The sequence below is a fragment of the Myxine glutinosa genome, chromosome 3 (assembly GCF_964187855.1).
Source record: "Myxine glutinosa chromosome 3, kmMyxGlut1.1, whole genome shotgun sequence".
Taxonomy (NCBI): domain Eukaryota; kingdom Metazoa; phylum Chordata; class Myxini; order Myxiniformes; family Myxinidae; genus Myxine; species Myxine glutinosa.
The window spans coordinates 107,839,128-107,858,174 of record NC_136263.1 but is presented as its reverse complement, the minus strand read 5'-3'; the positions used below and the strand labels follow the sequence as shown (position 1 = coordinate 107,858,174).

Sequence of the window (19,047 nt, the reverse complement as noted above, 5' to 3'; positions counted from 1 at the left end):
ATTAACGTGTAAGAGCTAAAATAACAATAAAATTAACGTGTAAGAGCTAAAATAAGTCGTAATAAAATTAACGTGTAAGAGATAAAATAACTCTTAATAAAATTAACGTGTAAGAGCTAAAATAACTTCATAAAATTAATGTGTAAGAGCTAAAATAACTCTTAATAAAATTAACGTGTAAGAGCTAAAATAACTTCATAAAATTAACGTGTAAGAGCTAAAATAACTTAATAAAATTAACGTGTAAGAGCTAAAATAACTCTTAATAAAATTAACGTGTAAGAGCTAAAATAACAATAAAATTAACGTGTAAGAGCTAAAATAACTCTTAATAAAATTAACGTGTAAGAGCTAAAATAACTCGTAATAAAATTAACGTGTAAGAGCTAAAATAACATAAAATGAACGTGTAAGAGCTAAAATAAGTCTTAATAAAATTAACGTGTAAGAGATAAAATAACAATAAAATTAACGTGTAAGAGCTAAAATAAGTCTTGATAAAATTAATGTGTAAGAGATAAAATAACTCTTAATAAAATTAACGTGTAAGAGCTAAAATAACTTAATAAAATTAACGTGTAAGAGCTAAAATAACTCTTAATAAAATTAACGTGTAAGAGCTAAAATAACAATAAAATTAACGTGTAAGAGCTAAAATAAGTCTTAATAAAATTAACGTGTAAGAGATAAAATAACTCTTAATAAAATTAATGTGTAAGAGCTAAAATAACTTAATAAAATTAACGTGTAAGAGCTAAAATAACTCTTAATAAAATTAACGTGTAAGAGCTAAAATAACTTAATAAAATGAACGTGTAAGAGCTAAAATAACTTAATAAAATTAACGTGTAAGAGCTAAAATAACTCTTAATAAAATTAACGTGTAAGAGCTAAAATAACAATAAAATTAACGTGTAAGAGCTAAAATAACTTAATAAAATTAACGTGTAAGAGATAAAATACCAATAAAATTAACGTGTAAGAGCTAAAATACCAATAAAATTAACGTGTAAGAGCTAAAATAACTTAAGAAAATTAACGTGTAAGAGCTAAAATAACTTCATAAAATTAACGTGTAAGAGCTAAAATAACTTCATAAAATTAACGTGTAAGAGCTAAAATAACTCTTAATAAAATTAACGTGTCAGAGCTAAAATAACTAGTAATAAAATTAACGTGTTAGAGCTAAAATAACAATAAAATTAACGTGCAAGACCTAAAATAAGTCTTAATAAAATTAATGTGTAAGAGATAAAATAACTCTTAATAAAATTAACGTGTAAGAGCTAAAATAACAATAAAATTAACGTGTAAGAGCTAAAATAAGTCTTAATAAAATTAACGTGTAAGAGATAAAATAACTCTTAATAAAATTAACGTGTAAGAGCTAAAATAACTTAATAAAATTAACGTGTGAGAGCTAAAATAACTTAATAAAATTAACGTGTAAGAGCTAAAATAACTTAATAAAATTAACGTGTGAGAGCTAAAATAACTTAATAAAATTAACGTGTAAGAGCTAAAATAACTTAATAAAATTAACGTGTAAGAGCTAAAATAACAATAAAATTAACGTGTAAGAGCTAAAATAAGTCTTAATAAAATTAACGTGTAAGAGATAAAATAACTCTTAATAAAATTAACGTGTAAGAGCTAAAATAACTTTATAAAATTAATGTGTAAGAGCTATAATAACTCTTAATAAAATTAACGTGTAAGAGCTAAAATAACTTCATAAAATTAACGTGTAAGAGCTAAAATAACTTAATAAAATTAACGTGTAAGAGCTAAAATAACTCTTAATAAAATTAATGTGTAAGAGCTAAAATAACAATAAAATTAACGTGTAAGAGCTAAAATAACTCTTAATAAAATTAACGTGTAAGAGCTAAAATAACTCGTAATAAAATTAACGTGTAAGAGCTAAAATAACATAAAATTAACGTGTAAGAGCTAAAATAACTTAATAAAATTAACGTGTAAGAGCTAAAATAACTCTTAATAAAATTAACGTGTAAGAGCTAAAATAAGTCTTAATAAAATTAACGTGTAAGAGATAAAATAACTCTTAATAAAATTAACGTGTAAGAGCTAAAATAACTCGTAATAAAATTAACGTGTAAGAGCTAAAATAACATAAAATTAACGTGTAAGAGCTAAAATAACTTAATAAAATTAACGTGTAAGAGCTAAAATAACTCTTAATAAAATTAACGTGTAAGAGCTAAAATAAGTCTTAATAAAATTAACGTGTAAGAGATAAAATAACTCTTAATAAAATTAACGTGTAAGAGCTAAAATAACTTAATAAAATTAATGTGTAAGAGCTAAAATAACTCTTAATAAAATTAACGTGTAAGAGCTAAAATAACTTCATAAAATTAACGTGTAAGAGCTAAAATAACTTAATAAAATTAACGTGTAAGAGCTAAAATAACTCTTAATAAAATTAACGTGTAAGAGCTAAAATAACAATAAAATTAACGTGTAGGAGCTAAAATAACTCTTAATAAAATTAACGTGTAAGAGCTAAAATAACTCGTAATAAAATTAACGTGTAAGAGCTAAAATAACATAAAATGAACATGTAAGAGCTAAAATAAGTCTTAATAAAATTAACGTGTAAGAGATAAAATAACTCTTAATAAAATTAACGTGTAAGAGATAAAATAACTCTTAATAAAATTAACGTGTAAGAGATAAAATAACTTAATAAAATTAACGTGTAAGAGCTAAAATAACTTAATAAAATTAACGTGTAAGAGCTAAAATAACTCTTAATAAAATTAAAGTGTAAGAGCTAAAATAACAATAAAATTAACGTGTAAGAGCTAAAATAAGTCTTAATAAAATTAACGTGTAAGAGATAAAATAACTCTTAATAAAATTAACGTGTAAGAGCTAAAATAACTTAATAAAATTAACGTGTAAGAGCTAAAATAACTCTTAATAAAATTAACGTGTAAGAGCTAAAATAACTTAATAAAATTAACGTGTAAGAGCTAAAATAACTTAATAAAATTAACGTGTAAGAGCTAAAATAACTCTTAATAAAATTAACGTGTAAGAGCTAAAATAACAATAAAATTAATGTGTAAGAGCTAAAATAAGTCTTAATAAAATTAACGTGTAAGAGATAAAATAACTCTTAATAAAATTAACGTGTAAGAGCTAAAATAACTTAATAAAATTAATGTGTAAGAGCTAAAATAACTCTTAATAAAATTAATGTGTAAGAGCTAAAATAACTTCATAAAATTAACGTGTAAGAGCTAAAATAACTCTTAATAAAATTAACGTGTAAGAGCTAAAATAACAATAAAATTAACGTGTAAGAGCTAAAATAACTCTTAATAAAATTAACGTGTAAGAGCTAAAATAACTCGTAATAAAATTAACGTGTAAGAGCTAAAATAACATAAAATGAACGTGTAAGAGCTAAAATAAGTCTTAATAAAATTAACGTGTAAGAGATAAAATAACTCTTAATAAAATTAACGTGCAAGAGATAAAATAACTTAATAAAATTAACGTGTAAGAGCTAAAATAACTTAATAAAATTAACGGGTAAGAGCTAAAATAACTCTTAATAAAATTAACGTGTAAGAGCTAAAATAACAATAAAATTAACGTGTAAGAGCTAAAATAACTTAATAAAATTAACGTGTAAGAGCTAAAATAACTCTTAATAAAATTAACGTGTAAGAGCTAAAATAACTCGTAATAAAATTAACATGTAAGAGCTAAAATAACAATAAAATTAACGTGTAAGACCTAAAATAACTTAATAAAATTAACGTGTAAGAGCTAAAATAACTCTTAATAAAATTAACGTGTAAGAGCTAAAATAACAATAAAATTAACGTGTAAGAGCTAAAATAACTTAATAAAATTAACGTGTAAGAGATAAAATACCAATAAAATTAACGTGTAAGAGCTAAAATACCAATAAAATTAACGTGTAAGAGCTAAAATAACTTAAGAAAATTAACGTGTAAGAGCTAAAATAACTTCATAAAATTAACGTGTAAGAGCTAAAATAACTTCATAAAATTAACGTGTAAGAGCTAAAATAACTCTTAATAAAATTAACGTGTCAGAGCTAAAATAACTCGTAATAAAATTAACGTGTAAGAGCTAAAATAACAATAAAATTAACGTGCAAGACCTAAAATAAGTCTTAATAAAATTAATGTGTAAGAGATAAAATAACTCTTAATAAAATTAACGTGTAAGAGATAAAATAACTTAATAAAATTAACGTGTAAGAGCTAAAATAACTTAATAAAATTAACGTGTAAGAGCTAAAATAACAATAAAATTAACGTGTAAGAGCTAAAATAAGTCTTACTAAAATTAACGTGTAAGAGATAAAATAACTCTTAATAAAATTAATGTGTAAGAGCTAAAATAACTTAATAAAATTAACGTGTGAGAGCTAAAATAACTTAATAAAATTAACGTGTAAGAGCTAAAATAACTTAATAAAATTAACGTGTGAGAGCTAAAATAACTTAAAATTAACGTGTAAGAGCTAAAATAACTTAATAAAATTAACGTGTAAGAGCTAAAATAACAATAAAATTAACGTGTAAGAGCTAAAATAAGTCTTAATAAAATTAACGTGTAAGAGATAAAATAACTCTTAATAAAATTAACGTGTAAGAGCTAAAATAACTTAATAAAATTAATGTGTAAGAGCTATAATAACTCTTAATAAAATTAACGTGTAAGAGCTAAAATAACTTCATAAAATTAACGTGTAAGAGCTAAAATAACTTAATAAAATTAACGTGTAAGAGCTAAAATAACTCTTAATAAAATTAACGTGTAAGAGCTAAAATAACAATAAAATTAACGTGCAAGACCTAAAATAAGTCTTAATAAAATTAATGTGTAAGAGATAAAATAACTCTTAATAAAATTAACGTGTAAGAGATAAAATAACTTAATAAAATTAACGTGTAAGAGCTAAAATAACTTAATAAAATTAACGTGTAAGAGCTAAAATAACAATAAAATTAACGTGTCAGAGCTAAAATAAGTCTTAATAAAATTAACGTGTAAGAGATAAAATAACTCTTAATAAAATTAACGTGTAAGAGCTAAAATAACTTAATAAAATTAACGTGTGAGAGCTAAAATAACTTAATAAAATTAACGTGTAAGAGCTAAAATAACTTAATAAAATTAACGTGTGAGAGCTAAAATAACTTAATAAAATTAACGTGTAAGAGCTAAAATAACTTAATAAAATTAACGTGTAAGAGCTAAAATAACAATAAAATTAACGTGTAAGAGCTAAAATAAGTCTTAATAAAATTAACGTGTAAGAGATAAAATAACTCTTAATAAAATTAACGTGTAAGAGCTAAAATAACTTAATAAAATTAATGTGTAAGAGCTATAATAACTCTTAATAAAATTAACGTGTAAGAGCTAAAATAACTTCATAAAATTAACGTGTAAGAGCTAAAATAACTTAATAAAATTAACGTGTAAGAGCTAAAATAACTCTTAATAAAATTAACGTGTAAGAGCTAAAATAACAATAAAATTAACGTGTAAGAGCTAAAATAACTCTTAATAAAATTAACGTGTAAGAGCTAAAATAACTCGTAATAAAATTAACGCGTAAGAGCTAAAATAACATAAAATTAATGTGTAAGAGCTAAAATAACTTAATAAAATTAACGTGTAAGAGCTAAAATAACTCTTAATAAAATTAACGTGTAAGAGCTAAAATAAGTCTTAATAAAATTAACGTGTAAGAGATAAAATAACTCTTAATAAAATTAACGTGTAAGAGCTAAAATAACTCGTAATAAAATTAACGTGTAAGAGCTAAAATAACATAAAATTAACGTGTAAGAGCTAAAATAACTTAATAAAATTAACGTGTAAGAGCTAAAATAACTCTTAATAAAATTAACGTGTAAGAGCTAAAATAAGTCTTAATAAAATTAACTTGTAAGAGATAAAATAACTCTTAATAAAATTAACGTGTAAGAGCTAAAATAACTTAATAAAATTAATGTGTAAGAGCTAAAATAACTCTTAATAAAATTAACGTGTAAGAGCTAAAATAACTTCATAAAATTAACGTGTAAGAGCTAAAATAACTTAATAAAATTAACGTGTAAGAGCTAAAATAACTCTTAATAAAATTAACGTGTAAGAGCTAAAATAACAATAAAATTAACGTGTAAGAGCTAAAATAACTCGTAATAAAATTAACGTGTAAGAGCTAAAATAACATAAAATGAACGTGTAAGAGCTAAAATAAGTCTTAATAAAATTAACGTGTAAGAGATAAAATAACTCTTAATAAAATTAACGTGCAAGAGATAAAATAACTTAATAAAATTAACGTGTAAGAGCTAAAATAACTTAATAAAATTAACGTGTAAGAGCTAAAATAACTCTTAATAAAATTAACGTGTAAGAGCTAAAATAAGTCTTAATAAAATTAACGTGTAAGAGATAAAATAACTCTTAATAAAATTAACGTGTAAGAGCTAAAATAACTTAATAAAATTAACGTGTAAGAGCTAAAATAACTTAATAAAATTAACGTGTAAGAGCTAAAATAACTCTTAATAAAATTAACGTGTAAGCGCTAAAATAACAATAAAATTAACGTGTAAGAGCTAAAATAAGTCTTAATAAAATTAACGTGTAAGAGATAAAATAACTCTTAATAAAATTAACGTGTAAGAGCTAAAATAACTTAATAAAATTAATGTGTAAGAGCTAAAATAACTCTTAATAAAATTAACGTGTAAGAGCTAAAATAACTTAATAAAATTAACGTGTAAGAGCTAAAATAACTTAATAAAATTAACGTGTAAGAGCTAAAATAACTCTTAATAAAATTAACGTGTAAGAGCTAAAATAACAATAAAATTAACGTGTAGGAGCTAAAATAACTCTTAATAAAATTAACGTGTAAGAGCTAAAATAACTCGTAATAAAATTAACGTGTAAGAGCTAAAATAACATAAAATGAACATGTAAGAGCTAAAATAAGTCTTAATAAAATTAACGTGTAAGAGATAAAATAACTCTTAATAAAATTAACGTGTAAGAGATAAAATAACTTAATAAAATTAACGTGGAAGAGCTAAAATAACTTAATAAAATTAACGTGTAAGAGCTAAAATAACTTAATAAAATTAAAGTGTAAGAGCTAAAATAACAATAAAATTAACGTGTAAGAGCTAAAATAAGTCTTAATAAAATTAACGTGTAAGAGATAAAATAACTCTTAATAAAATTAACGTGTAAGAGCTAAAATAACTTAATAAAATTAACGTGTAAGAGCTAAAATAACTCTTAATAAAATTAACGTGTAAGAGCTAAAATAACTTAATAAAATTAACGTGTAATAGCTAAAATAACTTAATAAAATTAACGTGTAAGAGCTAAAATAACTCTTAATAAAATTAACGTGTAAGAGCTAAAATAACAATAAAATTAACGTGTAAGAGCTAAAATAAGTCTTAATAAAATTAACGTGTAAGAGATAAAATAACTCTTAATAACATTAACGTGTAAGAGCTAAAATAACTTAATAAAATTAATGTGTAAGAGCTAAAATAACTCTTAATAAAATTAATGTGTAAGAGCTAAAATAACTTCATAAAATTAACGTGTAAGAGCTAAAATAACTCTTAATAAAATTAACGTGTAAGAGCTAAAATAACAATAAAATTAACGTGTAAGAGCTAAAATAACTCTTAATAAAATTAACGTGTAAGAGCTAAAATAACTCGTAATAAAATTAACGTGTAAGAGCTAAAATAACATAAAATGAACGTGTAAGAGCTAAAATAAGTCTTAATAAAATTAACGTGTAAGAGATAAAATAACTCTTAATAAAATTAACGTGCAAGAGATAAAATAACTTAATAAAATTAACGTGTAAGAGCTAAAATAACTTAATAAAATTAACGTGTAAGAGCTAAAATAACTCTTAATAAAATTAACGTGTAAGAGCTAAAATAACAATAAAATTAACGTGTAAGAGCTAAAATAACTTAATAAAATTAACGTGTAAGAGCTAAAATAACTCTTAATAAAATTAACGTGTAAGAGCTAAAATAACAATAAAATTAACGTGTAAGAGCTAAAATAAGTCTTAATAAAATTAACGTGTAAGAGCTAAAATAACTCTTAATAAAATTAACGTGTAAGAGCTAAAATAACATAAAATGAACGTGTAAGAGCTAAAATAAGTCTTAATAAAATTAACGTGTAAGAGCTAAAATAACTCTTAATAAAATTAACGTGTAAGAGATAAAATAACTTAATAAAATTAACGTGTAAGAGCTAAAATAACAATAAAATTAACGTGTAAGAGCTAAAATAAGTCTTAATAAAATTAACGTGTAAGAGCTAAAATAAGTCTTAATAAAATTAACGTGTAAGAGATAAAATAACTCTTAATAAAATTAACGTGTTAGAGCTAAAATAACTTAATAAAATTAATGTGTAAGAGCTATAATAACTCTTAATAAAATTAACGTGTAAGAGCTAAAATAACTTCATAAAATTAACGTGTAAGAGCTAAAATAACTTAATAAAATTAACGTGTAAGAGCTAAAGTAACTTAATAAAATTAACGTGTAAGAGCTAAAATAACAATAAAATTAACGTGTAAGAGCTAAAATAAGTCTTAATAAAATTAACGTGTAAGAGATAAAATAACTCTTAATAAAATTAACGTGTAAGAGCTAAAATAACTTAATAAAATTAATGTGTAAGAGCTATAATAACTCTTAATAAAATTAACGTGTAAGAGCTAAAATAACTTCATAAAATTAACGTGTAAGAGCTAAAATAACTTAATAAAATTAACGTGTAAGAGCTAAAATAACTCTTAATAAAATTAATGTGTAAGAGCTAAAATAACAATAAAATTAACGTGTAAGAGCTAAAATAACTCTTAATAAAATTAACGTGTAAGAGCTAAAATAACTCGTAATAAAATTAACGTGTAAGAGCTAAAATAACATAAAATTAACGTGTAAGAGCTAAAATAAGTCTTAATAAAATTAACGTGTAAGAGATAAAATAACTCTTAATAAAATTAACGTGTAAGAGATAAAATAACTTAATAAAATTAACGTGTAAGAGCTAAAATAACTTAATAAAATTAACGTGTAAGAGCTAAAATAGCTCTTAATAAAATTAACGTGTAAGAGTTAAAATAACAATAAAATTAACGTGTAAGAGCTAAAAGAACTCTTAATAAAATTAACGTGTAAGAGCTAAAATAACTTAATAAAATTAACGTGTAAGAGCTAAAATAACTCTTAATAAAATTAACGTGTAAGAGCTAAAATAACTTCATAAAATTAACGTGTAAGAGCTAAAATAACTCTTAATAAAATTAACGTGTAAGAGCTAAAATAACAATAAAATTAACGTGTAAGAGCTAAAATAACTCTTAATAAAATTAACGTGCAAGACCTAAAATAAGTCTTAATAAAATTAATGTGTAAGAGATAAAATAACTCTTAATAAAATTAACGTGTAAGAGATAAAATAACTTAATAAAATTAACGTGTAAGAGCTAAAATAACTTAATAAAATTAACGTGTAAGAGCTAAAATAACAATAAAATTAACGTGTAAGAGCTAAAATAAGTCTTAATAAAATTAACGTGTAAGAGATAAAATAACTCTTAATAAAATTAATGTGTAAGAGCTAAAATAACTTAATAAAATTAACGTGTGAGAGCTAAAATAACTTAATAAAATTAACGTGTAAGAGCTAAAATAACTTAATAAAATTAACGTGTGAGAGCTAAAATAACTTAAAATTAACGTGTAAGAGCTAAAATAACTTAATAAAATTAACGTGTAAGAGCTAAAATAACAATAAAATTAACGTGTAAGAGCTAAAATAAGTCTTAATAAAATTAACGTGTAAGAGATAAAATAACTCTTAATAAAATTAACGTGTAAGAGCTAAAATAACTTAATAAAATTAATGTGTAAGAGCTATAATAACTCTTAATAAAATTAACGTGTAAGAGCTAAAATAACTTCATAAAATTAACGTGTAAGAGCTAAAATAACTTAATAAAATTAACGTGTAAGAGCTAAAATAACTCTTAATAAAATTAACGTGTAAGAGCTAAAATAACAATAAAATTAACGTGCAAGACCTAAAATAAGTCTTAATAAAATTAATGTGTAAGAGATAAAATAACTCTTAATAAAATTAACGTGTAAGAGATAAAATAACTTAATAAAATTAACGTGTAAGAGCTAAAATAACTTAATAAAATTAACGTGTAAGAGCTAAAATAACAATAAAATTAACGTGTAAGAGCTAAAATAAGTCTTAATAAAATTAACGTGTAAGAGATAAAATAACTCTTAATAAAATTAACGTGTAAGAGCTAAAATAACTTAATAAAATTAACGTGTGAGAGCTAAAATAACTTAATAAAATTAACGTGTAAGAGCTAAAATAACTTAATAAAATTAACGTGTGAGAGCTAAAATAACTTAATAAAATTAACGTGTAAGAGCTAAAATAACTTAATAAAATTAACGTGTAAGAGCTAAAATAACAATAAAATTAACGTGTAAGAGCTAAAATAAGTCTTAATAAAATTAACGTGTAAGAGATAAAATAACTCTTAATAAAATTAACGTGTAAGAGCTAAAATAACTTAATAAAATTAATGTGTAAGAGCTATAATAACTCTTAATAAAATTAACGTGTAAGAGCTAAAATAACTTCATAAAATTAACGTGTAAGAGCTAAAATAACTTAATAAAATTAACGTGTAAGAGCTAAAATAACTCTTAATAAAATTAACGTGTAAGAGCTAAAATAACAATAAAATTAACGTGTAAGAGCTAAAATAACTCTTAATAAAATTAACGTGTAAGAGCTAAAATAACTCGTAATAAAATTAACGTGTAAGAGCTAAAATAACATAAAATTAATGTGTAAGAGCTAAAATAACTTAATAAAATTAACGTGTAAGAGCTAAATTAACTCTTAATAAAATTAACGTGTAAGAGCTAAAATAAGTCTTAATAAAATTAACGTGTAAGAGATAAAATAACTCTTAATAAAATTAAGGTGTAAGAGCTAAAATAACTCGTAATAAAATTAACGTGTAAGAGCTAAAATAACATAAAATTAACGTGTAAGAGCTAAAATAACTTAATAAAATTAACGTGTAAGAGCTAAAATAACTCTTAATAAAATTAACGTGTAAGAGCTAAAATAAGTCTTAATAAAATTAACTTGTAAGAGATAAAATAACTCTTAATAAAATTAACGTGTAAGAGCTAAAATAACTTAATAAAATTAATGTGTCAGAGCTAAAATAACTCAATAAAATTAACGTGTAAGAGCTAAAATAACTTCATAAAATTAACGTGTAAGAGCTAAAATAACTTAATAAAATTAACGTGTAAGAGCTAAAATAACTCTTAATAAAATTAACGTGTAAGAGCTAAAATAACAATAAAATTAACGTGTAAGAGCTAAAATAACTCGTAATAAAATTAACGTGTAAGAGCTAAAATAACATAAAATGAACGTGTAAGAGCTAAAATAAGTCTTAATAAAATTAACGTGTAAGAGATAAAATAACTCTTAATAAAATTAACGTGCAAGAGATAAAATAACTTAATAAAATTAACGTGTAAGAGCTAAAATAACTTAATAAAATTAACGTGTAAGAGCTAAAATAACTCTTAATAAAATTAACGTGTAAGAGCTAAAATAAGTCTTAATAAAATTAACGTGTAAGAGATAAAATAACTCTTAATAAAATTAACGTGTAAGAGCTAAAATAACTTAATAAAATTAACGTGTAAGAGCTAAAATAACTTAATAAAATTAACGTGTAAGAGCTAAAATAACTCTTAATAAAATTAACGTGTAAGCGCTAAAATAACAATAAAATTAACGTGTAAGAGCTAAAATAAGTCTTAATAAAATTAACGTGTAAGAGATAAAATAACTCTTAATAAAATTAACGTGTAAGAGCTAAAATAACTTAATAAAATTAATGTGTAAGAGCTAAAATAACTCTTAATAAAATTAACGTGTAAGAGCTAAAATAACTTAATAAAATTAACGTGTAAGAGCTAAAATAACTTAATAAAATTAACGTGTAAGAGCTAAAATAACTCTTAATAAAATTAACGTGTAAGAGCTAAAATAACAATAAAATTAACGTGTAGGAGCTAAAATAACTCTTAATAAAATTAACGTGTAAGAGCTAAAATAACTCGTAATAAAATTAACGTGTAAGAGCTAAAATAACATAAAATGAACATGTAAGAGCTAAAATAAGTCTTAATAAAATTAACGTGTAAGAGATAAAATAACTCTTAATAAAATTAACGTGTAAGAGATAAAATAACTTAATAAAATTAACGTGTAAGAGCTAAAATAACTTAATAAAATTAACGTGTAAGAGTTAAAATAACTCTTAATAAAATTAAAGTGTAAGAGCTAAAATAACAATAAAATTAACGTGTAAGAGCTAAAATAAGTCTTAATAAAATTAACGTGTAAGAGATAAAATAACTCTTAATAAAATTAACGTGTAAGAGCTAAAATAACTTAATAAAATTAACGTGTAAGAGCTAAAATAACTCTTAATAAAATTAACGTGTAAGAGCTAAAATAACTTAATAAAATTAACGTGTAATAGCTAAAATAACTTAATAAAATTAACGTGTAAGAGCTAAAATAACTCTTAATAAAATTAACGTGTAAGAGCTAAAATAACAATAAAATTAACGTGTAAGAGCTAAAATAACTTAATAAAATTAACGTGTAAGAGCTAAAATAACTCTTAATAAAATTAACGTGTAAGAGCTAAAATAACAATAAAATTAACGTGTAAGAGCTAAAATAAGTCTTAATAAAATTAACGTGTAAGAGCTAAAATAACTCTTAATAAAATTAACGTGTAAGAGCTAAAATAACATAAAATGAACGTGTAAGAGCTAAAATAAGTCTTAATAAAATTAACGTGTAAGAGCTAAAATAACTCTTAATAAAATTAACGTGTAAGAGATAAAATAACTTAATAAAATTAACGTGTAAGAGCTAAAATAACAATAAAATTAACGTGTAAGAGCTAAAATAAGTCTTAATAAAATTAACGTGTAAGAGCTAAAATAAGTCTTAATAAAATTAACGTGTAAGAGATAAAATAACTCTTAATAAAATTAACGTGTTAGAGCTAAAATAACTTAATAAAATTAATGTGTAAGAGCTATAATAACTCTTAATAAAATTAACGTGTAAGAGCTAAAATAACTTCATAAAATTAACGTGTAAGAGCTAAAATAACTTAATAAAATTAACGTGTAAGAGCTAAAGTAACTTAATAAAATTAACGTGTAAGAGCTAAAATAACAATAAAATTAACGTGTAAGAGCTAAAATAAGTCTTAATAAAATTAACGTGTAAGAGATAAAATAACTCTTAATAAAATTAACGTGTAAGAGCTAAAATAACTTAATAAAATTAATGTGTAAGAGCTATAATAACTCTTAATAAAATTAACGTGTAAGAGCTAAAATAACTTCATAAAATTAACGTGTAAGAGCTAAAATAACTTAATAAAATTAACGTGTAAGAGCTAAAATAACTCTTAATAAAATTAATGTGTAAGAGCTAAAATAACAATAAAATTAACGTGTAAGAGCTAAAATAACTCTTAATAAAATTAACGTGTAAGAGCTAAAATAACTCGTAATAAAATTAACGTGTAAGAGCTAAAATAACATAAAATTAACGTGTAAGAGCTAAAATAAGTCTTAATAAAATTAACGTGTAAGAGATAAAATAACTCTTAATAAAATTAACGTGTAAGAGATAAAATAACTTAATAAAATTAACGTGTAAGAGCTAAAATAACTTAATAAAATTAACGTGTAAGAGCTAAAATAGCTCTTAATAAAATTAACGTGTAAGAGCTAAAAGAACTCTTAATAAAATTAACGTGTAAGAGCTAAAATAACTTAATAAAATTAACGTGTAAGAGCTAAAATAACTCTTAATAAAATTAACGTGTAAGAGCTAAAATAACTTCATAAAATTAACGTGTAAGAGCTAAAATAACTCTTAATAAAATTAACGTGTAAGAGCTAAAATAACAATAAAATTAACGTGTAAGAGCTAAAATAACTCTTAATAAAATTAACGTGCAAGACCTAAAATAAGTCTTAATAAAATTAATGTGTAAGAGATAAAATAACTCTTAATAAAATTAACGTGTAAGAGATAAAATAACTTAATAAAATTAACGTGTAAGAGCTAAAATAACTTAATAAAATTAACGTGTAAGAGCTAAAATAACAATAAAATTAACGTGTAAGAGCTAAAATAAGTCTTAATAAAATTAACGTGTAAGAGATAAAATAACTCTTAATAAAATTAATGTGTAAGAGCTAAAATAACTTAATAAAATTAACGTGTGAGAGCTAAAATAACTTAATAAAATTAACGTGTAAGAGCTAAAATAACTTAATAAAATTAACGTGTGAGAGCTAAAATAACTTAAAATTAACGTGTAAGAGCTAAAATAACTTAATAAAATTAACGTGTAAGAGCTAAAATAACAATAAAATTAACGTGTAAGAGCTAAAATAAGTCTTAATAAAATTAACGTGTAAGAGATAAAATAACTCTTAATAAAATTAACGTGTAAGAGCTAAAATAACTTAATAAAATTAATGTGTAAGAGCTATAATAACTCTTAATAAAATTAACGTGTAAGAGCTAAAATAACTTCATAAAATTAACGTGTAAGAGCTAAAATAACTTAATAAAATTAACGTGTAAGAGCTAAAATAACTTAATAAAATTAACGTGTAAGAGCTAAAATAACAATAAAATTAACGTGCAAGACCTAAAATAAGTCTTAATAAAATTAATGTGTAAGAGATAAAATAACTCTTAATAAAATTAACGTGTAAGAGATAAAATAACTTAATAAAATTAACGTGTAAGAGCTAAAATAACTTAATAAAATTAACGTGTAAGAGCTAAAATAACAATAAAATTAACGTGTAAGAGCTAAAATAAGTCTTAATAAAATTAACGTGTAAGAGATAAAATAACTCTTAATAAAATTAACGTGTAAGAGCTAAAATAACTTAATAAAATTAACGTGTGAGAGCTAAAATAACTTAATAAAATTAACGTGTAAGAGCTAAAATAACTTAATAAAATTAACGTGTGAGAGCTAAATTAACTTAATAAAATTAACGTGTAAGAGCTAAAATAACTTAATAAAATTAACGTGTAAGAGCTAAAATAACAATAAAATTAACGTGTAAGAGCTAAAATAAGTCTTAATAAAATTAACGTGTAAGAGATAAAATAACTCTTAATAAAATTAACGTGTAAGAGCTAAAATAACTTAATAAAATTAATGTGTAAGAGCTATAATAACTCTTAATAAAATTAACGTGTAAGAGCTAAAATAACTTCATAAAATTAACGTGTAAGAGCTAAAATAACTTAATAAAATTAACGTGTAAGAGCTAAAATAACTCTTAATAAAATTAACGTGTAAGAGCTAAAATAACAATAAAATTAACGTGTAAGAGCTAAAATAACTCTTAATAAAATTAACGTGTAAGAGCTAAAATAACTCGTAATAAAATTAACGTGTAAGAGCTAAAATAACATAAAATTAATGTGTAAGAGCTAAAATAACTTAATAAAATTAACGTGTAAGAGCTAAAATAACTCTTAATAAAATTAACGTGTAAGAGCTAAAATAAGTCTTAATAAAATTAACGTGTAAGAGATAAAATAACTCTTAATAAAATTAACGTGTAAGAGCTAAAATAACTCGTAATAAAATTAACGTGTAAGAGCTAAAATAACATAAAATTAACGTGTAAGAGCTAAAATAACTTAATAAAATTAACGTGTAAGAGCTAAAATAACTCTTAATAAAATTAACGTGTAAGAGCTAAAATAAGTCTTAATAAAATTAACTTGTAAGAGATAAAATAACTCTTAATAAAATTAACGTGTAAGAGCTAAAATAACTTAATAAAATTAATGTGTCAGAGCTAAAATAACTCTTAATAAAATTAACGTGTAAGAGCTAAAATAACTTCATAAAATTAACGTGTAAGAGCTAAAATAACTTAATAAAATTAACGTGTAAGAGCTAAAATAACTCTTAATAAAATTAACGTGTAAGAGCTAAAATAACAATAAAATTAACGTGTAAGAGCTAAAATAACTCGTAATAAAATTAACGTGTAAGAGCTAAAATAACATAAAATGAACGTGTAAGAGCTAAAATAAGTCTTAATAAAATTAACGTGTAAGAGATAAAATAACTCTTAATAAAATTAACGTGCAAGAGATAAAATAACTTAATAAAATTAACGTGTAAGAGCTAAAATAACTTAATAAAATTAACGTGTAAGAGCTAAAATAACTCTTAATAAAATTAACGTGTAAGAGCTAAAATAAGTCTTAATAAAATTAACGTGTAAGAGATAAAATAACTCTTAATAAAATTAACGTGTAAGAGCTAAAATAACTTAATAAAATTAACGTGTAAGAGCTAAAATAACTTAATAAAATTAACGTGTAAGAGCTAAAATAACTCTTAATAAAATTAACGTGTAAGCGCTAAAATAACAATAAAATTAACGTGTAAGAGCTAAAATAAGTCTTAATAAAATTAACGTGTAAGAGATAAAATAACTCTTAATAAAATTAACGTGTAAGAGCTAAAATAACTTAATAAAATTAATGTGTAAGAGCTAAAATAACTCTTAATAAAATTAACGTGTAAGAGCTAAAATAACTTAATAAAATTAACGTGTAAGAGCTAAAATAACTTAATAAAATTAACGTGTAAGAGCTAAAATAACTCTTAATAAAATTAACGTGTAAGAGCTAAAATAACAATAAAATTAACGTGTAGGAGCTAAAATAACTCTTAATAAAATTAACGTGTAAGAGCTAAAATAACTCGTAATAAAATTAACGTGTAAGAGCTAAAATAACATAAAATGAACATGTAAGAGCTAAAATAAGTCTTAATAAAATTAACGTGTAAGAGATAAAATAACTCTTAATAAAATTAACGTGTAAGAGATAAAATAACTTAATAAAATTAACGTGTAAGAGCTAAAATAACTTAATAAAATTAACGTGTAAGAGCTAAAATAACTCTTAATAAAATTAAAGTGTAAGAGCTAAAATAACAATAAAATTAACGTGTAAGAGCTAAAATAAGTCTTAATAAAATTAACGTGTAAGAGATAAAATAACTCTTAATAAAATTAACGTGTAAGAGCTAAAATAACTTAATAAAATTAACGTGTAAGAGCTAAAATAACTCTTAATAAAATTAACGTGTAAGAGCTAAAATAACTTAATAAAATTAACGTGTAATAGCTAAAATAACTTAATAAAATTAACGTGTAAGAGCTAAAATAACTCTTAATAAAATTAACGTGTAAGAGCTAAAATAACAATAAAATTAACGTGTAAGAGCTAAAATAAGTCTTAATAAAATTAACGTGTAAGAGATAAAATAACTCTTAATAAAATTAACGTGTAAGAGCTAAAATAACTTAATAAAATTAATGTGTAAGAGCTAAAATAACTCTTAATAAAATTAATGTGTAAGAGCTAAAATAACTTCATAAAATTAACGTGTAAGAGCTAAAATAACTCTTAATAAAATTAACGTGTAAGAGCTAAAATAACAATAAAATTAACGTGTAAGAGCTAAAATAACTCTTAATAAAATTAACGTGTAAGAGCTAAAATAACTCGTAATAAAATTAACGTGTAAGAGCTAAAATAACATAAAATGAACGTGTAAGAGCTAAAATAAGTCTTAATAAAATTAACGTGTAAGAGATAAAATAACTCTTAATAAAATTAACGTGCAAGAGATAAAATAACTTAATAAAATTAACGTGTAAGAGCTAAAATAACTTAATAAAATTAACGTGTAAGAGCTAAAATAACTCTTAATAAAATTAACGTGTAAGAGCTAAAATAACAATAAAATTAACGTGTAAGAGCTAAAATAACTTAATAAAATTAACGTGTAAGAGCTAAAATAACTCTTAATAAAATTAACGTGTAAGAGCTAAAATAACAATAAAATTAACGTGTAAGAGCTAAAATAAGTCTTAATAAAATTAACGTGTAAGAGCTAAAATAACTCTTAATAAAATTAACGTGTAAGAGCTAAAATAACATAAAATGAACGTGTAAGAGCTAAAATAAGTCTTAATAAAATTAACGTGTAAGAGCTAAAATAACTCTTAATAAAATTAACGTGTAAGAGATAAAATAACTTAATAAAATTAACGTGTAAGAGCTAAAATAACAATAAAATTAACGTGTAAGAGCTAAAATAAGTCTTAATAAAATTAACGTGTAAGAGCTAAAATAAGTCTTAATAAAATTAACGTGTAAGAGATAAAATAACTCTTAATAAAATTAACGTGTTAGAGCTAAAATAACTTAATAAAATTAATGTGTAAGAGCTATAATAACTCTTAATAAAATTAACGTGTAAGAGCTAAAATAACTTCATAAAATTAACGTGTAAGAGCTAAAATAACTTAATAAAATTAACGTGTAAGAGCTAAAGTAACTTAATAAAATTAACGTGTAAGAGCTAAAATAACAATAAAATTAACGTGTAAGAGCTAAAATAAGTCTTAATAAAATTAACGTGTAAGAGATAAAATAACTCTTAATAAAATTAACGTGTAAGAGCTAAAATAACTTAATAAAATTAATGTGTAAGAGCTATAATAACTCTTAATAAAATTAACGTGTAAGAGCTAAAATAACTTCATAAAATTAACGTGTAAGAGCTAAAATAACTTAATAAAATTAACGTGTAAGAGCTAAAATAACTCTTAATAAAATTAATGTGTAAGAGCTAAAATAACAATAAAATTAACGTGTAAGAGCTAAAATAACTCTTAATAAAATTAACGTGTAAGAGCTAAAATAACTCGTAATAAAATTAACGTGTAAGAG

At 22.2% G+C, this 19,047-nt stretch overlaps 1 protein-coding gene across 8 annotated transcripts in view; it reads right to left on the bottom strand.

The window, feature by feature from the left end:
* LOC137413458 (receptor-type tyrosine-protein phosphatase H-like) overlaps positions 1–19,047 on the bottom strand; it is a 308,008-nt gene that overhangs the window by 57,219 nt on the left and 231,742 nt on the right. The window lies entirely within an intron of this gene.